Genomic DNA, 7,242 nt, shown 5'->3' on the forward strand with positions numbered 1-7,242 from the left:
GCCAAAAGCCCAGACTGACCTAGTAACAGTAAAGCATTTAAATACCCTTTCATGACTCTGTTATTAGTTTATATTTTGCCCTCAAGAAAAGTATAATTTTTTTGGAAAAAATTAAAATCAACTGGTTCTTGTCAGGTTATTAACTTTTATCTCTCCTCACTTGCTTTACTTTCACTTTGCTCTAGATTCTAGTGACATTGCACCACTGGTGATTCTCCAAGTGTTCTTTCTTATCTCATTGTCTTCATGCACCTCTTCTGCCTCTGCACAATTTCTCCTTTTCTTTCAGGTGTTACCTCACATATCAGTTCCACAGAATGACCTCAAACACTAAAACAAATTTGGGACAAAATTCCCTTCTTAGTGTTCCAGTAATATCCTGTTTTATCCCTGTCATAATGCCAATGAATTCATATTGAAATCACCTGGCTGCCTGCTTTTCAAGCTTTGGTATATGGCTGTTGAGGGGTGTCCATTATTCTTTCCATGTTGTTATCCCAGTGTTTGCCAGAATACCCTAGTATATGGTTGTCGAATTCATGCATAAGAGGTGGAAAATCAAAAGCTCTGATACACAGTCATAATGATAACTGTGTATGAGAATGTGAGTATATTGCTTTTGATAGTAATTTTGTATTGTTGACATACATATCTATTTTGCATTCTTATGAGGAATGAAAAGTTCTCAACTTTTTTACTGATTCATGCTTATAAAACCTTTCAGACAAACTATAATTCTTTTTCTCTCCACTTGCTACAAAATTTGAATCTTGACTATGGGAGCTTCTGCCTGAACAATTACTAATAAGCCAAGAGAAGATCAACTTTTGAAAAAACCATAAGGATATAGATATATTAAGAAAAAGCATATGAAAACTAATATTGTGTTTTTAGACTGTTGATATAATATTTGTATTGTTTGATGAAATGTATGATGTTAAAACTTTATTGAAATGGATGTGTGTATAATATAGATGATGAAATTCTCAAAATATGAAGCTTTATATACATCTGTAAGAAAATTTGAAGTGCATGTGCAAATCAGTTTTTATTGAGATGTTTTCAAACTGTCTAAATGCTAACATTTAAACTTCATTCAACAAGCAAATGGTCAACACTAATTTGGTGAATCTAAATATCACATTAATGATAGATTATTTGTATTTTAAAAAATGTATCCCTGAATATGGATCCAGAGATTTAGGTAACATTACTTTGGTATTCCATTACTATATTCACTAATGGGTTAATTTATTAGAATTATTATACTGCCATCAAACACACAGCCTTTCAATTTTTATAATTTTTAATTTGAAGCATTGACTTAAGACTTGTTTCTAATAAAATCAGTGTTTGCTTAATACTTTTTTTAATTTTCTCTTTGTTTATACAATCTTGGAAAATAATAGTGAAGTTTCAGTTTCTAATATAAAATACTTTTGTTCACTGAATAATTTTAAAGTGAATTGTTGACATATGCTGTCATTCATGATATTTTTAGTATTTTCTACAGGTCAGAACATGCTACATAACTACAATATAACCTTCATTCCTTATGAATGAGTTTTTCAAATGTTACCAAGTAACAGAATACTTGTTAATCATATCAGTTTTATAATAAAGGCTGTATTGTAGTTATCTAGCATGATCTGATTGTAGTAAAAACTAAATGTATCATGAATGATGTCATATGTCAGCAATTTACTTTAAAATGTTTCAGTGGACAAAAGTACTTTTATTAGAACCTGCAAATTTACTATTTATTTCAAGATTATATGAAGAAAAAGGCAAAAACATTAAGCAATTGCTTTTTCTCAAAACAATAATAATACATTCTATCATAATGCCTTCAACCACTTAATCCTCAAATCATTTTCATTCATTGCTAGTAACCTGATATTGTCCTTTATGGCAAAATATTTTATTCAGAGGCATGAAATGAAATTTATTGTTGTATTTTAGAAATGCCTTCAGATTCAAATGGTCCTTAGTCTCTTCTTTATCTTTGAATCTTTTCAGGAAGAAAGCATGTATAATGTGCTTAAAATGGATTTTCTGGTTTCTTTATGATTGAATCTAGATTACACGTTTTTTGTCAAGTGTATCACAGAATCAATTCTCTTATTTTCTCTTTGAGTCACATCATGTGACATATAATATCCTCATTACTGCTGATGTTAATATTGGTTATTAAGGTGATATTTGCAGTATTTTACTTTGTAATTAAATTTTTTGTAGGGAGAGAGTTTGAGACTATAAATATCTTTGTAATCATCCACCACTAAATTTTTTATTTAATTATACCTGTAGAGATCCACAGTTTATTTTATTGAGTATGCTTTACTTTTTAACATTTTAAAGAAATATTTTTCTTTCACAAATATTCTCTTTTGACAGTTTCGGATTTATAGAAGATTTATAATAGTAGTGCAAAGAATCCCTAGGAAACATTTCTCAAATGTTACTATTTTATTAACTTGTTTTATCTCTTTTTCTCCATTTCAAAAAAAAGGTACATAATAATAAAATTAAATTATGAATATCTACTCTACAAACCTTATTCAAAATTTGACAGTTATTTCAACAATTGTCTTTGAACCAAAATAAATCCAATTTTGGGAAATTTTAATATCAATTATTCACTGTGTCCAGTAGCCTCATTTTTTTCTGTCTCTTTTAATCTGGGGCAATTACTGAGTTTTTCTGGGCTATTTATGATATCTATGATTTGAATGGTGTACATCAGTAGTAGTTTTGTAAATTTTCTTTCAGTTTAGAATCATACATTGTTTTCTCATCAGTGGATTCAGATTATGCCATTAGAGGAAGACCATCATTCATACAATGCCTAGTTCTTACACTAGAGCATATTCTGGCAGCACTGACAGACATGGTCACAAGCTATGGTCAGACTCTATTAATGGTGGAAAAATTCTAGGATCTAGAGTTAGCCTCCACTTAAGAGTAAGCAAATATCTGGGGCCTCAATAACACAGGCACAAGAGACTGTGGAAGTATGTAATGTCACTTTGTTCCATCACTGGTTAGTGTTGCCTAATTATTTGGTTAAGAAGTATTTGCCAGGTTGCTCCATTATAAACCTAGTATTTGTTTTCCCTTTATAATTTATAAATATTTGGGGTGGTGATATTTGTGACTTTTTAAATATCTGGTTGGTCCTTAAATTTTCACCCACTAGAATTAATATTTTATAGATCATTTCTCCTTGTGTCAAATTATTACTATGTGGTGGCTAAATGATGATATTTTTATTGATTCTACAAAAACAAATATAGCAAAAACAACTATAAGTGGGCAAGAAGATGAAGCTTATCATTTTGGTACTCACATACCCCAGATATAAACATCAGCTGCCATTTAAAGATGATTACACATCTTTTGGATTTGTTCCCATTCATCCTGGACTACTTTTCACTTTCTCACAAAACAAGATGTTTCAAGCACATCATTTATTTTCTTGTTCCAGACCTGTAATTAACCATTTATCCTAGAAGCTCCCTTCTCTGTTAGAGGAGAAGTGTCTGACCAGTATTTGTGATGGTTATCATTATTGCCTTTGGGGTTTTCATGTTAAGGACAATTATCATATATATATATATATATATATATATATATATATATATATATATATATATATATATATATAACATAAAAATGTGTATATTTTTTCTTCTTAATATTTTTCAGTTGCTAATGATCCTTTATTTTCTTTATTGATGTATGGTACTGAGAAACAAACCCAGTGCCTCAAACATGCTAGGCAAGTGCTCTGCCACTGAGCCACAACCCCAATCCCAAATATGCATATTTTATATAGAAAACATGCAAGAAGAATCTCTTGTATATATCCTGCTTTTACATATAAATATTTATATATAAAATGATTTATACTGATATATTACATATACAAATGTAAAGAATATTCGTTATAGAATTTTCTTATGAATTAGAAATAGTCCAAATACACTTTAAGAATTCTATTTTTATATCTGTAAAATAACATATTATGCAATCATTTTTTAAATGAAGAGAGATTTATAGAGTATATACTATTTCAAATATAAAGCATATTTAAAACACTTAGTGGCTTTGGCTGGGGCTGCCAGTTGGAGCTGCCCAGAGTTGAGAGCGCGGGTGGGGCGAGGTACGGGCTGCGGGGCAACTATGTGCCCAGCACCACTTGTCCATGCCCGCTGCTCTCCTGCCATATCTGGCTTCAACTACAAGTTCCAGAAGGTTGTGCCCTCTGTGCCGGAAACCAATGCGCGAGTCCCTGCAGGTTTCTACCTGGGGCAACCACTTCTGCAACACCAGCCTGCAGGAGTTCCTCAGTGAAGGAGAATTCAAATGTCCTGAGGACCAATTTCCCCTGAACTATGCCAAGATCTACCCAGTCCCAGAGCTGAAGGTCCAGGTGCTAGGTGTGCCCATCTGCTGCATCCACAGTGAGGAGGGCTGCCGCTGGAGTGGGCCACTTCATCATTTACAGGGACACCTGACTACTTGCAGCTTCAATGTAGTTCCCTGCCCCAATGGCTGTCTTGCCAAGCTGAGTCGCTTTGATCTGCCTGCACACTTGCAATATGACTGGCTCAAGCGGCACCTCAAGTGCAAGTTCTGTGGCTGTGACTTCAGTGGGGAAGACTATGAGAGCCATGAGGGTATGTGCCCCCAAGAGAGTGTGTACTGTGAGAGCAAGTGTGGTGCCCACATGATACAGCGACTGCTGGTCCAGGATGCCACTTCTGAGTGCCTCAAGTGCACCCAGCCTTGTACCTATTGCACAAAGGAATTTGTCTTTAACACCATCCAGAGTCACCAGTACCAGTGCCCAAGGCTGCCTGTTCCCTGCCCTAACCAGTGTGGTGTGGGCACTGTGGCTCGGGAGGATCTGCCAAATCATCTGAAGGACAGGGGTAGCACTGCCTTGGTGCTATGCCTGTTCAAAGACCGGTTGCAAGCACAAGGTGAGATGCCCCTTTTTCCTGTCAACCCCTCTTTAGCCCATGAAGTCCTAGATGAAGGCTAGGTTTCCTGGCAGTTTAGTTCTTTGAGGTCCTTCCTCCTGCTGTTCAGCTGCAGGTTCTTCCTAGCACCCTGTCTTCCTCATGCAGAGTTTGGCACCTGCTACCCCTGAGCTTTCCCCTTTTGGTAACAGTCCTCCCTTCCCTCATTTCCTGGGGCTTTGCCAACAGTGTCCTAAGCTGGCAATGGTGCAGTACATGGAGGATAGTGTGCAGCCACATCTGGCTATGATGTGTGCCCTGGTGAGCCGGCAGTGGCAGGAGCTGCAGGAGCTGCATAGAGAGCTGTAGGGACTATCAGTAGGCAGTGATGGCATGCTCATCTGGAAGAATGACTGCTATGGTCAGAGGCTACAAGAGGCCAAGGCCAAGCCCAACTCGAGTGCTACGGCCCAGACTTCTATATACATAAGTATGGTTACAAGCTACAAGTGTCTGCACTGCTCATTGGCAATGGCAGTGGTGAGGGCACACATCTGTGTCTGTACATTCGTGTGCTGCCAGGCACTTTTGATAATCTCCTTGAGTGGCCTTTTGATTGTTGTGTCACTTTCTCCCTGCTAGATCAGAGCGACCCAGGGCTTGCTAAGCCATAGTATGTCATTGAGACTTTCCACTCTGACCCAAACTGGAAAAATTTCCAAAAGCCAGGCACGTAGTGAGGCTCCTTAGCTGAGAGTTATCTCGGCTTTGGATACCCCAAGTTCATCTCCCACCAGAATATCCAAAAGGGAAACTATGTGCGACCTGATGCAGTTTTCATTGGTGCCTCTGTTGAACTGCTCAGGAAGATCCTCAGCTGAGTGCAGAGCTAGCAAGCTCAAGGAGAGAAGGGGGAATGAATGGGACATAATTTATCAGGCATTGGTTGAACCTGGAAAGGGGACTGGACCCCCTTTCAGCTGCTTATGCTGCCAGGGTTGTTAGCCTGTTCTCTCCCTACCACTACTACCCTCAGGTACCTCCAATTGGTGCTTCAGCCCTGGCCTCTGCAGGGAGCAGGTCTCTGGGTTATCAAGGGCTGAAAACAAATGATCCCAGGACCTGTCTCCCCTCCTGGGCAGGGCAGGTATGCCTTGGTGCCGGCCACATTCTACCTGGACTGAGGTACCTGCTCATGTGCTATGTCCCAAGAGCACATGGCCTGACGTCCCTGACCCTGTGGCAGAGGTAACAAGTCTCTACTGTCAAGGAAACTGGGAGAATACATGAGAGAACTGCAAGATGCCTACAGGGGGCTGAGCTGCCAAGCTATGGTAAAGCTGGCGCGGGAGTGACAAGCGGAGAGCCCTGGCAGTGTCGTCCTGTGTTCCCTGCTCTGGCTGCTGGCTGGATCCTGACCAGCAGAGATGGAATTGAAAGGCACTCCCAGGAACACCCTCATCCCTTTACTCTCACCACACACATCAGTTAGTAGATGAAGAAGTCCCATGGGCGGCCAGCAATGTGTGTCGAGGTCTCCTGTGACCAGGCACCAGGAAACATGAATGCACAGTCTCTTTTCTCATTTCCCCAACAGCTCTGGGAAGTCAGAATGAAGACTCCTATTTTACTGATGAGAAAATGAGACTTAGAAAATCTGCGGAGATGGGAGGAGGTGGGGCTGAGGGAGCAGCCAGGCTTGGCCACCGGATGCACCAGACCTTTTTGTGATGTGGGGTGGAGATGTATGGACCAGGCACAGGCGCTGGCCTCCCAGCCCTGGAGGACAGCAGAGGTCCTTGGCCACCATTGCTGTTATGGCAGCCGTTCCCATGGCCATCAGGACAGGAGGGCTGGGCATTCTGGCAGAGGTCCCATGCTGTGCATGGTGACGTCCACGTCATTACCTTTGCATGGCTTTCCTGCTTTCTTTCCAGTCTGGGTGACCAACAGTGCCATCTCTGTGGAAACCCCCACAGGAAATTCTTCAGGCTGCCAGGGGAAAGAGTGCCACCCTTCCATGCACCTACCACATTTCTTTCCCTGACAGAGATGGATTTATTCAGTGTGACAAGCTTCTAAGGACTCATTCAGTAAGGCTCCATGAAAGGCTGGGGCATCACGGGGATGGGTATCACCTGACCATGACCCCTCCAAAGGCCAACAATACAAGGTCTTCTGATACCATCCGCAGAATCAACTGCACCTGCGGGGTGGGCCGGGCAGGAGCAGGTGTGTCAGGTGAAGGACGGCTGGAGTACATCATCTTCATTTT

At 39.9% G+C, this 7,242-nt stretch overlaps 1 pseudogene; it reads left to right on the forward strand.

Moving 5' to 3' along the window:
- Positions 1-4,207: 4,207 nt before the first annotated feature.
- Positions 4,208-5,848, forward strand: LOC144368140 (TNF receptor-associated factor 4-like; annotated as a pseudogene).
- Positions 5,849-7,242: the final 1,394 nt, after the last annotated feature.

This window comes from Ictidomys tridecemlineatus, chromosome 2, assembly GCF_052094955.1.
Source record: "Ictidomys tridecemlineatus isolate mIctTri1 chromosome 2, mIctTri1.hap1, whole genome shotgun sequence".
NCBI classification, from domain to species: Eukaryota; Metazoa; Chordata; class Mammalia; order Rodentia; family Sciuridae; genus Ictidomys; species Ictidomys tridecemlineatus.